General features: G+C 34.7%; 1 pseudogene across 1 annotated transcript in view; it reads left to right on the top strand.

The window, feature by feature from the left end:
• The window catches only part of LOC145669811 (putative cytochrome P450 49a1), an 80,935-nt pseudogene that overhangs the window by 36,765 nt on the left and 25,800 nt on the right, over positions 1 to 18,370 (top strand). Inside the window, exons 2-4 of the transcript XR_014128230.1 lie at positions 1,634 to 1,846; positions 6,498 to 6,744; positions 14,035 to 14,151. The product of XR_014128230.1 is annotated as a putative cytochrome P450 49a1 (transcript). The remainder of the gene's footprint in view (positions 1 to 1,633; positions 1,847 to 6,497; positions 6,745 to 14,034; positions 14,152 to 18,370) is intronic.

Genomic DNA, 18,370 nt, shown 5'->3' with positions numbered 1-18,370 from the left:
TCTGCTTCTGAAATTGATAAATTCACAAAGGTTTCTTTTAAATTTCTTGTTACATTTTAAATATTTTAATGGGATATTTGTTTTCTACGAAATCGATGTCTGTTCCCTACACTTTACATACACATACAAACAGAGAGAGAGAGAGGGAGAGAGAGAGAGAGAGAGAGAGAGAACCACTGTATATTTTTACTTCCCAACTTGAAATATTAGAAAATTTTCTGATTTCCTAATTGGAAAGCTAATTGGAAAAAGATAATTTGTTGCTGTCTAACTTTCCTTTGCAGGAATTGAATTTTTAGCTAAACGTGCAGTTAAATGTAGTGGAAAATTTTCCACCTAACATCACTATACATAATACCCAAAATTGGCTGACTTATGAAAAGTTTTCTCCACTTGTTTCTACATCGTGATGAAAATTTTCCGATTCACGAAAATTCCTTTCACTTGTTTCTACAGAGCAATAAAGCTTTCTGATTCACAAAAAGTTGTTTTACTTTTCGCTTGAAAAAGATGAAAATTTTCCGACTCATAAAGAGTTCTTCAATTTTTCCATGAAAGACAGAAAATATTTCGATTCATGAGAAATTGTTTAACTTGTTCCTACATAGTACTGAAAATTGTCTGAGCCATGAAAATTTTCAGATTCTTTAAACGATCTTTTACTTTTTAACATTTCTATACGTGATTTCAATCAATTTTATGAATACTGAGGAAATGTTACTTGATCACTGATATTTGTTAAGAACGGAAAATTTTCCGAAAAAATATAGAAGAAAATTTTCCACCTCACATCACGGCTCAACAACGATGTAGGAATAAGTGGAGTATATTTTTATGAATCGGAAAATTTTCCGAAAAATTTCCATCACTGGTCACAAACATCATGTTTTCTTTCCAATAAGCATAGATTAATGATCATACATTCACAAATATGACCGATCCCTCTACAAGCTTCTTGGGAATATGGAAATATTTGAGTGTGGAAAAGTTTGTAGCGTGATTAGATGCCCTACTTTCCACATGTCTAGAAAACGAAATAACTTAATTACTGTAACTTGAATTCTAGCCTACAAAGTTACCCTTCTTCCTGTCCATATATTTGCGACTTTGTTTCTATAGTAACTAAACTTAATGCATCAACTACCATAAGAATTGAGTTTTACTCATGCTAGTCATAAGCGTGGTGCTTTGTGTTATGATCCAAATATGACACATACACCTTGGGAGCCTTGTGGTGCGCAGACGACTGACCCTCCATCTTGTAGAAAAATTTGCATTCGTGACATGTCTTATTACGAAAATAGATTCGAAGTTATCAATCTAATTTCGTAATAAAACATTGTGGTCGCCAGGAAAAGTTTTTTTTCCTAGTGTGGCTATCAATATATGTAAAGTATCATATTACTTAAAGGTATATATTATTACAAAGTTTTCGTTACTTGGGTGTAGTTTTCCTACTCGAATTTAGAAAAAAATGTATGAGAATCTAGTTGTTTATGTGCAAGTGCAAATGAACAAAATTGCACATAGACGAGATAGTCATAGATTAGGTCTAAGAGTGCCTGTCTTCTTCTCAATTATTGGTAATCACTTCTAATTTACAGTACTAAGAAAACATTTATTTTATTTTCAGAAGATATGAATTACTTATTGCGTCTACTTAACGCCCAAGTGAGAACTCACTTTGGTAGAAAAGGTATGAATGGTATTCGTCAAAAGTCAACTATGCCTCCTGTAACAGCAGATGAGACAGAAGAACTGCAATATGCGAAAGATTTTGAAAACATCCCAGGACCTAAATCTTTTCCTGTCATAGGGACAATATATAAGTTTTTACCTGTGATTGGTAAGTACTTTACATTTTCGAGCGAGAACCGTTCTACATAAACTATTCGTGTATATTTTCTGTAAATGAAATATTGACTAATGCATTTAACTTGCTCGTGCTCAGCAACAACTTATCTAGGCTGAGAATAAGTTCTACACATTATCACTTCATAAAGCTTTTGCTTGGCAAGCAGTTTTCAACACTGAAGTTGCAAATTTCATTTTCCGATTTCCGGATTTCAATAGAGCTTGGGATTCTTTCGAATTCCGAAACTCTAAATGTCCTCATCCAAATATATGAAATTAGAGAGGCAAGACAAAATAACATTTTTATTTGCATTGTTCATTTGCGTCGTCTATTTCCAAACGGCATCTTGTCCACCAAGCAAAATTTTCCAGAAATCGAAAAAGGAAAAGTTCTGCAGAGTCAAATTTTCACTAATATGTGCTATTTTTTGTACAGTTATTGATCAGGGGCTAAAAATTTGAACAAGTTCTAAGCAATAGTTTGAATGAAGTCAATGGAACTGTTTGAAGGACAAGATACCTTTTGGAACTATACGAAGCCAATTTATCAAGGAGATAAGCGCTTCGGAGACAAAGTGATATAATGATCTAATGTCACGAATAGTTTGTTATAACGGAAACCTGATAAAAGTAGTAGCTAAAAAGAAACTATTGTTGTGATGACTGAAATAGAACGACTTATGAATAAATAATGACGGATTTGAAACATTCTTCAAAGCAAGAGATAATATTATTAAAAGCAAACGACAATTCTTCATATAACTTCATGAAACTAAACTGAACTTTAAAGCAATCTCATGAACAAAGCGTGTTTGCGTCTCGTAAACAAGACTTTCTAAAGATGATTACGTGTGTTTAAACCATAATTTCGTTGTATAGGTGAGTGGGGAAATTGTGCGCACCTAAGCAATTTTTGCTATAATTGGAAAAGTATTACTTGAGAAAACATAAAATTTAGCTTAATTATTCTCCTTCCTTTATGCTTCTGAATGAAACAATTAAAAGTGAAAGAACACTAAGTGTACATGAGTAATGCAACATCTAATGCAAATCTGCACTTGCGCACAATTTTCCAACCATTGGGATAATGATACGCAAAGGGTAGGGCAATGGTGCGCAGTAATAAATGGTTCAGCAATTCAAGTGTGTATGTAGTTATATGTTAGTTTAAAAACGTACACATTGAATGTGATAAAAGTTTCAATATGTAAAATAGAAAGAAAATGAATAGGGGAAGGCTAACGCCGTACAAACACACGGAAATATGAAGCGAAGCTACGTGACACGAAACGAAGTGGCGCATTCTGTGTGTTCGTCACGATTTTGACATTCGCTTCTAATTTTCTCGTGCCGCTTCACTTCGTGCACACCCATTCACGCCATATTCTGTGTGTTCGTACTCGTAGTTTTTTTAAATTTTCTTTTACAATAATCGCACACATAATTGTTGGTTGTATCAACATCAGTGCATTCTGCATGGTTCCATTCACCGCACAAAACACATCGATACCACAATGCATTGTTGTTGTTTTTTAAAAAGACCACAAACTCTGGAACGTTCATTAATGTCTTCTACAGTCAAAGCGCTGCCTTGTCCCAGTTCTAAGCCTATGTCATCCAATCAACATCATCCAAAACAATTTCTCCATCCTCAATGTCTCACTCAGACGACTCTAAAAGTTGTCTTTTCCATATCGGCTTCTTCTTGATACTTTTCTTTCCACACGGACGTTTATGGTGTTTCACTACTTGATTCTATTAATTTTCATTTCCTTCTTGTTTATTCTTTTGGGTCTCTGCTAACTTGTGTTTAATGGGCGTACTAGTCTAAATTTCTGAGTGTTGTCTTGGTCGCCGGGCATTCTTTACAGATTTGGTATCCCCTTTCCCTTGACGTAATCCCACTGGAACAAAGGCGAGAAAAGCATTACTTCCTAAAGCAGATGTTGAAGGAAATCAGGATCGTCAGAATTTCGATGATTTTTTTCTTCTGGATTTGGAGGGGAGTTTGTCCAACTAAGCCTGCACCATTTAGAATGCCATATGATTTGTTCGAACAAAATTGAAACCTTGGTATCCTGCCAATCCGTTCCAAAATGTAGTTGAAGCAATCATCTGATATCACCTGATCTTACCTGGATCTGCCCTTACAACAGAACCCTTACTCATTAACGATTTTTTAGTGGAATATTTTACGTACGAGGTCTGTGGGTCTTCATCCATCACAGAATTAGATCATACGTACAGAAAACTGGGTGTAATTTCAATCTTACCAACCATGTTAAAAGAACAAAACACGTTGGAAGGCACAGCTCAAAACACGATCCAATTTCTTTTTGGGTAGATGTGACAATGAAATTGATTGTTGAAAATATGTTTTACTTAGACAGTAGCAACAATAAAAGAGTTACCAATAGTTACGAATAAACATACTGTCCTTAGAACGTACTGTGTTAGGAGAAAACAATACATTTTTAAATTATCTGGATCCAGTTGTAACTTGTGGACGAGAGTTGCTTTGAAATTGCTTTTATTTACACACTACAGTGTGTCTAAATAACAAGAAGCAGTTTGTGTCTATAAATATAAAGATTTTTCCTCCATCATTTTTGTTTGTTGGACTTGGACGACATGACATTTACCTCATTTGAACTATAAAATATATTAGTATGAACTATACATTTTTTGAACTATAAAATATATATCATATGAAAGCCATCCATACCTTTCATCCAATGGTGTCAATATCTCAAAATCGATTTTCTTTTTGGACAAGATACCTTTTGGAAATGAACGACTCATTTACACTTTTGCCTCAAACATACTGAAAGCGCTTTCTATGTTACGTACAGATCCATTTTGAAGTTAACCATAGTTCAAACCATACTTTAGAATATTTTTGATTGAATTGAGAGCTTCTGTGTAAGTACACTGAAACGATGCCAAGTTCTATTTAAGGGTCTTCACTACAGCGAAATTAAACTACCGCTAGAGTTTTTCTGTAATATCTTCAAAGCAAATAAAAATATTCGAAAAGCAGAAATGTAGTGAACTAGATAATACGATTTTGCATGTGATACCTTTAACACAATTCTTCTATCTGCTTTTGGTGTGCCGCTATTTAGAGAACCCGCAAAAAATGCCGAATCTATCGAAAGTTGCAAATTTCGCTGCAGTGAAGACCCTTAAATCCGAAAATTGGAAAATGAAATTTACAACTTCAGTGTTCAAACCAAGTTTCATACATATGGCCTCGTGAGTTTATGAATGAAAAGATCCAATTTATTTCAATCAAAAATTTTCTTGTAGGCCTTATTTCTGGAGAACTACATTCAGTGTAGCCAAACTCAAACTATCACTTAAGTCAGTATGATGTGCGTATTCTGTTTAAAATACAAAAACTCGATTTAAAGTTATTCAAAAAGTTTTTGGTCATGATCTAGAAACTAATTATTGGACAAGATCGCAATCTTTTGATGCATTTTTTTGGATCATTACTAAAATTCGTATCCAAGATCGCAATCTTTATCCTTTTTTTTTAGATCATTCATAAAATTATTGTTCTTTTTCTTGGCAAGTTGTTGCTAGCACTAAAGTTGCCATTTTTATTTTCCAATTTTCAGATTTCGACACAACTTCACTTTATTTCAGATGCCTATTCTTTTTCTGCCGATCAAATTCTTAATTGTGTGATAACATGGTTCTGTTTTTATATGTACGTTTTCCCTGAGATTGTTACTTATTTTTTACCTAAAAGTTAAGTCACCAACCTAAATTCCATTTAACCTACTTGAAAGGTCTTGTGGTTCCATTAACTAATACAGTTCATTCATCCGCATGTGCAATTATCATGTGTCGTTGGGTAACTGAAAATGAACATAAGTTAACTACTAACATATTATCGACAAAGTAAGAATTATGGATCCCAAGTGGAGTACACCTCGCCCACACACAAGAAAACATTATGGATTGCATATTTTCTGTTAACTTAATAAATAAGTATGTTGCTTTGGTCAGAGAGGTTTTCTTTATATCAACTTTTTTATAAGGGTCATTATGAACTTTATGTCTTTTAAACTTGATCCATATCATTGGATGTGAAACTTATCTAAATACATTATCCAAATAAGTCCCTTTGCGGAAAAGATCGAGTTTTGAATCCCTTGGAACTAAGTTAATATTTATTCGAAATATTTTGTATCGTACTCATAGTATTCGATACTAATGAACTGTAAACATACACTGCTAACTCCTTATTTTCATTATTATTGTTGTACATGCCTCAAAGTTTAGTTGTTTTTTAGGTGTTTGTGAAACTGTAGTGTCCTTAGTTTATAACATAGAACAATACTTGTCGTATTGCATATTTTCGTTTAATATCTAAATTTGAAATATGTAATAACTATTGAGAAAACACAATTTCATGTTGAGTTGACAACACTATTAGTCTGGTGTTTTATGAAATATGTCAAATAATGCATCCCTATTGATATATGAATAATACGTAATTTCAATGTGTTATATCATTTTAAAAGTTGGAAGAGTGTTTCAAGATAGTCTACTCTGTACTTACTTAGTAAAATGGGATGGGTATGTAATAGTTAATACTTCTTAGAAATCTAATTTATATTTTCAAATTATAGGTGAATTTTCTGGAGGTAATTTTTATGAAATGCAGAGGTCATTGAACAAGAAATATGGTAGGATTTGTAAATTAAGTGGCTTACCTGGTAACCGCAACATGCTGTATGTATTTGATCCCGACGATATTGCAAAAGTTTACCGTAATGAAGGTCCGTGGCCAATCAGAGAAGGACTTTTTGCCTTTGACCATTACAGAAAGGTCACTCGACGAGATTTCTTCAGCAGCACAGGAGGACTAGTAACTGAGTAAATTTTTAAAATATTATCCTATTTTATAGGCTTATGTATATACATGTCAGGGGTGTAGCCAGCAGGTTTGTGTAGGGGGGGGGGCAGCTACAATGTACAAAGTCAAAAAAAGTGTTGGTGCTAGTGTTTTTGAGGCCTGAAAGAAAGGAAAATTTTGGTTTTCTTCTGGAAAACTAAAAACACTATTTTAGCTTCTTCTTCTTCTTATTATTATTATCCATAAATTATATTCAAGATAGTTTTTATTATGCTTAATCAAGAACTACTGCCCGGGACAAAACGCTATACTTTTGTGCATAACTATAAAGGTAACCAAGAAAGTTCTATCCCTTTTCGTGGAGGTTGTGTTCAATTGAACCTCACACCGTGAGTTGAATGCGAGTGGAGATAAGGCGAACGTCAGTTGTTGGTGTGGGTATATCCAACATACTTCCTGGTTGTGGCAATTCAGACACACTGTGAACTTACGTAAAGACAGAGGGAACATGGGACATCCACAGAGCATCATAAGAGCATGCATGCTGAACGAGTTCAAATGGAGGTCAAACGCCGCTGTAGCGGGACAGAAGATATGCCAGGCCTTTGGTGAGGGTATCGTGACGACGCGGACATGGCAGCAATGGTTTAACAAGTTCAACGATGACGAAACTCCCGAAAAAACCACGTACCAGAAGACCAACACATGTACCAAGAGGAACTGGGACTACAATTCAGTGTCTGGAGAAACCATTCGGCAGCACATCCATCAACTTGTGAAGCACTACAAGTTAAGTCGATGGGTCTCACATATTTTGACTCCGGGCCAGAAGGCAACGCGGCAATCGCCTGTGTTTATTTACTGTTTCGGAGCCATTTCTGGACAGGGCGTTGACATGTGATAAAAAGTGTGTCCTATACGAAGCTCCACGGCGCCGTCATCATTGGTTAGCATCCCATGAACCGATTTCAAAATAGCCTAAACCAGCACTGTACTAGAACAAGGTCCTTCTGTGTGTTTGGTGCATCGTGTATCGAGAACTGCTACCAGGTGGTCAGAGTATCAATGCAACTGTGTAGTGCCAGCAGTTGAGCTGTGCTCAACAAAAACTCAAAACTCTGGAGCCATCACTTCTGAATTGCAAATGTGTCCTCGTTTACGGGACAACGCTAAGTTCTACGTGGTTAGGATGATTCAGGACACCATTTTCCGCCTTGGATGGGAAACAATATTGCAACCACTATATTCCCCGGGTGCTGCACCGTCCGATTATCACCTGTTCCATTCTTTGGACAATCACCTTAGAGGACGCCAGTTCAAATCCTTAGTAAAAGTCCAAAATGCGCCTGATACTTTCTTCGTTTCACGGCCCACCAAGTTCTACCGCGATGGATTCCATGGTCTTCCAGAATGTTTTCAGAAGGTCGTCAATCCTGATGGGGACTATTTTTGATCTTTCAGATTAGGTGATATATCGATGTTCGAAAGTGGTGGGTGAAAAAGCAACAAAACTTTTCTTGGTTACCTTTATATTTAAATTTAAGACCTTGTATACAGGACCTATCTACACAAGATTGATTTTCTTTGAAATTTCACTTAATTTTTTTACGGTTTCCTGACAAAAATATTTATTTATTATTCGTGACTAAGAAAAACATAATTATTTTATTACACTGAGTAGAAATACAAGAGAGAGCGAATGAAATCTAAATTGAATAAAAGCATTGTTTCTCACCAAATTTTCCATCCTCTATGTCTTTTAAAACACTTGTTAAAGCATATAAAAATATACTGTACTTACAAATCAGTTTAGTACCTTTGTTTTATGGCTGTATTTGTAGTACCTTGTTAAAACGTTTGTCTTCAAACTGTCAAATATAAATCGCAGTAAATTGTATAATCTGCTGTCACAAAAAAGTATCCTATTTTTCGATCGTAATAAGGAAGAAATACTATACTATTTTTCGATCGGTATGGGAAAAGCAATATTTATCCATACTATGTTACCATAAATTATTAATTGTCAATAAACTTTGTTACTTTTAAATGAATGAAGCGAGATAATTTTACTATGATGTTTTAAAAGTTGGTCATTTGGGGGGCAGGAAACCATTGGGGGAGCCTGGCCCCGATGCCCCTCCCTTGGCTACACCCCTGATACATGTATATGTGTGTGAAAGATTCATTAGTTTATTACCTACCAATATTTCTTAGAAATTTAGTGGTTTCCTTCTTCTGTTACCGGTACTTTCTGTCTTATAATTTAACGGAAAATAATTTAACTGCATTTAACGTGAAGGTAACTCAACCTAATCAACAAAAGCGTCTTAGTATGTTGCCAAAGAATACATTAAATTCCTCTGAATATGTGATCACAATATCTTATTAAGTAGTAAACTACAAAATAAAGATACATGGTCTGTCCACAAAGTAATGAGACTGGCCGTTGCGTGGCGCTCCAGTCGCAAGCAGCGCGCTTCCCGGTAAGGGAATTTGTAGTGGGGGGAGTCTAAGCTAAGCACCACACTGGACATCAGTCGCATCCAAGCTCCGATGCAGTAAGGATCAGGTTTGGTGCGAAAGCTGTTTTAGAATTTTTGACATGATAGAAAAAGTAACAAATGGAGCATTCGCATTAAAGTTTGCTTTCACCTGAGCAAAAGTGCTTCCAAGACGCTTGCCTTGGTCAAGAAGGCTTACAAAGAAACTCCCTAACACGGACCCAGGTTTCCTGGTGCTTCAGTTAATTCAAGAACGGACGAGAGACCATTGAAGACATGGAATGATCTGGAAATTTCCAAAATGGAAGGGGTGGATCAATGTGCCCCTCCCAAAAATTTTAAAGGGTGCACAAATGTACCTATGTCTTATGTAAGACATTCCTCATTTTGAGATTTAAAAAATAATAACAAATAAATAGAAGTATATAGTTAACGGATCATCTCCATGTTTCAAAAACAATATAGGAGAGTGAAAACGTTTTAAAATAGAAGCGACCACATGTTTTGTTTATAAGACGAACGGTTTTAGAAAAGTGAAAACGAAAATCATTTCACAAACAATCCTAGTTTCTACTTTCAATTCTGCGAAAAGTAGAAATGAAAGTGTAATAAAATTACTATAAAAACCTTAGACAATTTAGTCAATTCGTTCAAAGATCTGTCAACCACACGCCTCCTAGTGTCTAGTCATGCTTACTCGAGACAGGATCAGTGACTTCGGAAAAGTGTTGTGTAGCTTCTGGTTGCAATGGACGCTAGAATATTGTAAGTACGCTCTCAAGAACTCTGTTAGTAACTTTAGTGAAAACCACATAAGACATTCCTAACGTGTAAACCTCTCAAGATATCATGATACTATTATTCACTTTATAGGCTCCTTGGTGATGGTTAAGTTTATATTCATTTTGTTATACATAATTATAATAAATTAGTTTTCTTTATATCATGCCTAAAAAATAAGTTACTAGCTCTATACTACCTCCCTCATTCACTCAATCAATCATATTTTTTATTATTTCTTATATGATAGGAAATGAACCCCTATACATGACCATATAACCATATAAGGTAATAGGACCTCATCAAAGGGGATAAAATGGGCCAAAAACAAAACACGTGGTAAAACGTATTGCTTATGTTTATATTTTGGCAATTTTGCACCCCTAAAAGGGCACGAGGAGGACCACCCAAATTTATAGTGATCTATATTATGGTTCTATACTATTATACCAAATGTTTAAATTGAACAATTTCCAAAATTTAGGGAGTGGGCCAAGGTACCCGTCCCAAAATTTTAAAGAGGTGCATCAACATACCCATGTCTTATGAAAGGGAATGGACCCCTGTATACGCCAATATAACTTCTCGTCTAGTAAGCAACACAACTGCAAGTGACGACATTAAAGAATGAATTAAGAACATCTTTCTATTATGTTATGGAAAACAGCTTACTTTACTTACTTCGAAATTCTATTGTTTAAGTTCAACTATTGATTAAGTGGCATGCTTTATTTTACATACTAATATTAAATATCTTAAATCATGTTGTAAGTACGTAATATCTACATCCTATCTTCAATTTAATCCACTTTAACTTTACAAAATAGCTGGCTCAATGAACTGAATATTTCAAGTTAAATATATAACGAACGCAGACATTTTGAATTCTTTGGAGTCTATTCTACAGATAGTCACTCAAATCTAAATGAACCATATTGCAATGTTCTATTCTAGAAAGAACTAAGCTTTCCACTGGTTTGGTTTTTATGGCGATTGGCGGAATTATTTTTCAGTCTGCTTTTGGAATGAATAGGGGCGAAACCTTCTTTTGAACATATAGTCAACAAGACTTTCAAAGTTAAAATGTTTATCAAAAAAGAACCCTAAAAATCTTACTTTATCTACAACATGTATTATTACGTTACTTACAGATACGTTGGGATATTAGTAAGGTCCGTTTTTGATATACTTCTCTTCGATTCTACGAAGAAACATAATGTTTATTTGAGTTGACTTCAAATGCGTTTTCTTTTGACCACATCTCGATGTTCTGCAGATCATAATTTAATTTTGTTAATGCCTCTCGAATATTTGGTGGACTTGCTGAGACATGAAGTTGGACACCATTCATATATAGATGATATTTTGCATGCTTTGTAGCTTTTGGAAGGATATGAGTATATAATAAGTAAAATAAAGGACCAAGTGCTCTACCTTATGGTACCCCTTGCTGTAAATATAATCATAGAGATAAATCCTTTTCTCTCATTACAGCTTGTTTACGATGGAATAAATATGAATGTATCGAAGTAATAGCGTTGGAGAAAAAGTCAAAATAAGAATTTAGTTTAGCTAATAATATTTGAAATTGAAATCTGTGGAAAGCTTTTGAAAAATCTAAACGCACTATACTCGTTATTTTCCTTTCTTCGCTTGAATCTCTTATATGATCGAATACTTTGATTAGAGTTGTTGTAGCGCTGTGATGTTTTCTGAAACCAGATTGAAAAGAATTCATTACATTATTTTCTTGTAAGAAACTTGTTATCTGCTCATGGATAAGCTATTCTAAAATATTTTGATACTCCTGATGTTATATTCAAAGATCTGAGTGCTATGAAAAACAGGAAAGTTTCGCTATGAAATAGAGTTTTCTTTCGTAGTGACATAGGGCTACAACAAATACTCTCCCTGTTATGTGATTATATTAGGAATCGAAAGTTGAATTATAAATAATATGTTTCAGATATAAGTGCTTGATAAGCCCTCCTTTAATTAGGTAATATATATCACGCGGTACTCGAAGTCCATTACACCCACAATAACGCAAGATATTCTGGTCAACTCTAATATCAGACACTTGAATCTGATTCTTCAAGTCATCCACATTAGTTGACACGGGTGGTACATACATTTTATTTTTGACGACCTCCCCGAGAAAAGAAAAAGCCAGTGAATTCACCTAATCAGACATCAATTGTCGGAAACAGATTATTGTCGCGTAGGTTCTTTCTAACAGAGACATTTAATTTATTTGTAGAGACGAAACCTTTTCGTTAATGCGATATGTTAAAAAAAATCGATATACGTTTCAGGAAACCTCAAATTTTTCGTTTCAGAGCCAGAAATCACGTTTATATTATTGCGAATTTTTACAAAATTCGGCATTACTTGCGATAAACGCGAATGTAAACAGAAAAGGGGAATTCATTGTTAATAATAACTAAAAAGCGCATTTCCAATATTATTTAACTTCAAAAACTTGCATTTACGAAAAAGCTCTGCGAGTTATTTAACCCTGAAACTGTTTCATTTCACCAAGTTGTAGACATCAACAAAACTGAACTGTTGTTTAAATCCTTAACTGTGTTTTGTGGTGAAAATGTTCACGGTCTGTTGTTTGCTTACCATGAATACCCTTTCCAGCCCGAATTTTTGTGTGTGATGGAACAACATATGTTCACAGGATTTCCTGTTGCAATGATGCCACGTCCTAGATCCTCTGTTTCGTTTCACTACGAGTAAGTAGAGGTACCAACCTATGAGATTGTCCCGAAGGAAGTGTGTAATGATTATATGGGAAACTGTATGAATTATTATTAGATATATAATTTTAAATACTTAGTGATTCCAAAAGTTATCAATGGGCTGGAAAGGGTTAAAAGTAAAGTTGTTGAAGTTCTTAACAGGTGAGGATAAGGGAGTTGACATTGTATCATTGTTAAACAGTTTAAAAGTTAACCACAGGTATCTTGCTCTCACCTCGTTACGTTCAGTATACGCGTAGTTGCCAGTCTCGAGTGCTGATGCCGAGAAATTCTTTTCTAAGTATAATGTGATTGTTACTGACAGAACAAACTTAAAAGAAGAATTGGTAACGTCTTGCTGCATGTTATCCTCTAAGTAAGGATGAGGTTAGAGGAAGTGTTTAAATGTCTGCATTAATTTCCATATTTCAGTGAATATTAGCTAGAAAGTGCACCTAATCAAGGTATGTTCCCATTTTTGAATTAGATATACACTTACTATCAAAAATAGTCTGTTTACAAGTTCCATATTTTTTTTAAAAAAAAAATGCTATATTTAAAAAAAAATTAATGCGGTATAAATGCGAAAGTTGTTATAATGCTACAAAATATCAAAATTGTTGCGAACAAGTTTCGTCTATACCTATTTAGAATAATATTCAAAAATTCTTTTTCACTTCATACTTATTTATTAAATCTTGTATAGAAATGTGTTTGGATAATGGCTACCGATCTTGTTGCATGGAACTCAAGGACTTAACATACACGCTTCTCTCCGGTCGCTGCCATTTTCAATAAATATTCTTCTAGCGGCCAAGATGGCGACTAAGGCCTCTTGCTGCACTTTGTGAGTTTTCCTCTTCATGCTTTATGTTTTGATACTTTACACTTTGTATTATTTCTAACACAACATGCGAACTAAGTCAGGGAGAACATTTGTGCTAGCTTTATATATATATATATATATATATATATATATATATATATATATATATATATATATATATATATATATATATATATATATATATAAGTATGGACGTATGTATATTGTCTGGGACAGAATACATCCAAATTATGGAAGTATTTGTTAAGAAGGTTGTCAATGTATTCAAAACTTATTAGAATTTTCCTTCAGAATATAATTATTATTTCATCCTAATTTTTTCGTTACTAATGTATCTTATATAAATCAGTGTTTACATAATAAGATACATGTCTCAAAATTATCATATTTTTAAAAAAATAGTTATAAGAAATGCTTTTGCTTTGATTTCTGTAGACAAGGAGAGTCTTGGCATAACTTTAGAAGCGTTGTCAATCAACCTATGATGCAACCACATATTGTAAAGCTTTACGAACCTTCTATTAATAAAGTGGCTGGTGATTTTATTGAAAGGTAAGTAAATAACATTGTTAAGTGGATTATTTTACTCTATAACTTAAAAATGAAAGCGTTATTCAAATTATTCTTTGGCATGTGCATGAAATATTTTTTTTAAAATCTTAATAATATGTATATACAGGGTATCCCACTTGTAAGACTCCCCGGGAAAAGTGTTATAAAAATCTTAATAAACGAGTATATGAAACCAAATTTGTACGTGACATACCTTTATGGTTGAGAAACGAATGTACATTACAAGAAGTGCTGGAAATGACCTTCCCCACCTGTATACACAGTTCAACACACGCTGCATGTTCATGAATGTTGCTGCCAGAGTATTGGACGAAATTGTCTGCATTTCACGGCAAATGTTCTCATGTAACTCGTTTACGTGGCAGCATTGTAAATCTGTGAAATGTGGCAAGAATAAGAGCTGTGTGTGGGTCTCGTGTTTCATTGTAGTCTGGTTTACTGTTCGTAGTGTTTCGTGCGACTTGCTCCTTCCGGTGCTGTTTGATTCCAACGGTGTATTGATATTTTGTGGAAGAGCGCGTGTTTCTTGTGAATCAATATTGGATAAGCGGTTCCTTTAAGACATGTCAGAATACATGAAATCACAAAACATACGTTTATGGAGTAGTGACAACCAGCGTGCAGTCGTAGAAGAAACCCTTCATTTACAGAAGCTGGGTGTGTTCTGTGCATTATCATAACAGCACATCATCGAGCCATTTTTTTGACATTACTGTCATCAGTGAAGTGTACCAGATATTGTTTCACGTTGGATGGCAAGAAACTTACACTTGGTTGATACCAGCAAGACGGGGCAACATGCCGCACGTTTAAGGTGAGTATGGCTGCGGTGGAGCCATCCACTGTGAAATCCGGGCAGTTACACCTAATGCTCTGGCATCAACACTCACGAACATGCAGCGCTGTATTGAACTGTATACTGGAGATGAAGATCACTTCCAGCACCTCTTGTAAAATGTACCTTCATTTCTCAACCATAAAGGTTCATGTACAAATTTGATTTCATATCCTCTTTTATGAAGATTTTATAATACTTTCCCCGGGGCCTCTTACGAGTAGGACACCCTGTATAAATGTTGAGAGATATGTTAGGGTACTCAAATAATAATGACGAGATCCATAAATCAAACAACAGCGATTGTGGCTTTCGCAAATTCACAAAAATCGAGGTAAAGGAAGATTTAAATATGAAAAAGGCATATTTGAATAGAAGCGGCTATTAACACAAATATAGTAAAGATTACTTATTCGTAAATGAGAAGCGTTCGTAGGTGAAAGATTCCACAGATTTAGATTAAACATAGTTTTTGCTAATTGCTCGCTTTGCACAGTAAATACTTTAGTTAGGACTGCTATACATTTAATTACTTATACATAGTCAACACTGTGCCCAATGTTTCAACTAGTGGGAATTTAAGAGGTATTCCTAGCTGGAACGAAATAAAAGTATATATGATGTGTTTATGTGAGTGTGTACTGCGAAATATAATACTTGTGTGAACAATTTTCTTCCGAAGTACGTTTACAAATCTCTCCTCTAAAAGCTCCCTCAGTATCCTTAGTGGCTATGTTGAACATAAAAAATGTAGAGAGAAGTAACCAATCATGATGTTTTAAAAGGAAGTCTACAATAGTCGTTTCTATCGCATAATCCTACAGACAATAGTTTGAGATCAAAGTTTTCTAGTAACTGTTGACGCAGTTAAAGGATTCAAATTCTTGAAAATATTTTGTGTGGTAAACACACACGCTCTGAGAATAACTCCTGTCCTTAATAGAGAAGTTGATAAATCGTTGGGTTTAAAAGGACTGTCCGTGTCCGTATACAATGTCCACAAAAGCAAGTTATTTCATCCAATACACTTAAAGTGAAATATATACTTCTTTATGATAATTGCATAACATAATATTTATCCATTTTATTGAACCAGGGTACACAGAAGAATACCCGATCTTCCAGTTGAAGAATAAGATTTCACTGGTGGTTAAGCCTTGTCGTGGGAGACACGGATTCGATTCTCGGAGGGAGTTAATGTGGTTTGGATCCTACTTGAAGCTGTAGGCGTACGTTTCGTATAGGTTTCCTGTTGAAAGGGACGCAAACTTTAAAACCATTTCAAATCAATTGGCTGAGTAATGAACAAATCTTGAAATAGGCTGAAATATGACGGATTTATTGGTTAAATTTATTGCCAGACATGCAGCCTATATCATCATATTCGGCTTTACTTCAAGCCTTCAAAGATTATGTATTTTCCTTATTTGAGAAATAAAGTTTCTTGCCTTCGCACTAGGGCAAATTTCAAAATCTTCTGAGAAAGCCTTTAGTTCTAAAATATGGAGGAATAACTCGTGTTTCATGATATTTTTATATGAAATTATGAGGCCAATTCTTTTGAAAGTTTTAAACTATTCAATATCCAAACCTTTTTAATCTGTAGTTGTAATGTTGTATAAAGCATATCTAATGTAATCAATTGCTTACGAATTATTGAGTTAGATGAATATAGAAAAGACGCAGCATCATCACCATATACGAGCTGTACAGCCGAAGATCGACAAGCCAATCGTCGTGCAAATATTCAACAACTAGAGTCCGAAGATCTTCTGGAATACTATTTCAAATGGATAGAAAGCAGAATTTCTTCTTTCCATTAAAATATTCTTAATTAGCGGATATCCAGTTATTTGTCTATGTCCTAACTCAGTTACAATTTTTAACAAATCAGGGTCCTGCCTTTTTAAAAGTTTCAATAGGTTCTTTAACCAATAGTAATCTCCAATAGTTTGCTGCAGTTATATTTTTCTCAAGCATCTCGAGTCCCATTGGACTGTCTACTATATTAAATTCATGAAGTTCATATATATACGGGTAAGGAAAATACAACTGCAACTGCGAATATTGATATTTTCGTCTGGTTTAATATGTTTAGTTTGAAACAGAACATTGCTATAAAGTATCAACTAAAGGACAATATTTCAAAAGACACTTGGAGTCGTTTAAAATCTTACGTAAAAATTTATTAACAGTATAGAAATAAAATTTATTTGGAGAAATAGTTATGCCATATTCTCGTAATATTTGTAAGACTTTCAATAAAAGCTTCTGACGAGAATCGATATTTCCTGACGCAATTAATATATCATCAAAGTACACCTTCAGTCCGTCTGATTTAAATTTACCAGAAACTTTCATCATAGCAAGAGCTAAAATTTTATTTCTAGTTTTGATCCCGCGAATATTCTCGTAAATTACTGACACATTTCAGGAATGACTGCAAGTAGTAATGTCTCGTGACTTCCCGTGCAGATAATTTTTATTATATGCGCATTGGAGGTTTAAGCCTCTAAATACCCGTTTACCTGCCACACTGGTAAGACATTCCTCTAAATTTGTATTGCCGCCATTAATGGCAGAATTCTGGACAAGCTGATGGTGAAAATGAAGCGTTTTTCTTCGACTACGATTCCTACCGATCCAACCTGTGCTGAAATTTGTAAGCTGCGTGTCCATGCACACATGTGACATGCGATTTACCATGTTTTGTAATTTTTTTACACTTTCACTTACATTTGGCAACACTGCATGTACACAAGCGGGATTCGTTAGCTGCTTTTATGTTTAAAAATATCTACGTGGATCCAGCTAAAAAATGTTGTATAATTTATACGTGTACCTCGTTCGGTTCAAAAGTTAGCGTATACCTGATTCCAACTTGCGTTTTAAATGGGACACCCTGTATATACTAACAGTATACAGGATTATTTTTATTAAGAAACCTAAAGGTTTTACTTATCAGGGGGCGCAGCGCGATGGTTTCAAGACCCATTATGCAAAACTTTAACTATGCCACTAGCTAAACAAACATTGCAGCTACGTTTGTCCGGGTATCGCCCATTGGGGATCCAGAAAAGGGGCGCGGGGCTCGCGCGTTCCTCCATTAAGAGTAAAATATAATAATTAGTCCCTAATGAAGCGCTTGTTCAAAGGCTGTGTGTATGGGGGGGGATAGTTTTAAAATTTCTTTTAAAAGGAAGATTCTGAGTGAGTTCACCACTTACTGCAAATAATGTATGCGTTTCCAGTTCATGGTAATCCTGGATTCACTGGTGTTGAACAACATGGCTTTTCCCAATCCCACCTCCACAAGGGCGGAGATACTCGTAAATACGTACTATGAAACACTGCAGTCTAAAT

Source organism: Thermobia domestica, chromosome 14, assembly GCF_964235325.1.
Source record: "Thermobia domestica chromosome 14, izTheDome1.hap1.1, whole genome shotgun sequence".
NCBI classification, from domain to species: Eukaryota; Metazoa; Arthropoda; class Insecta; order Zygentoma; family Lepismatidae; genus Thermobia; species Thermobia domestica.
The sequence above is the reverse complement of the archived record's forward strand: the minus strand, read 5'-3'. Positions and strand labels throughout refer to the sequence as shown.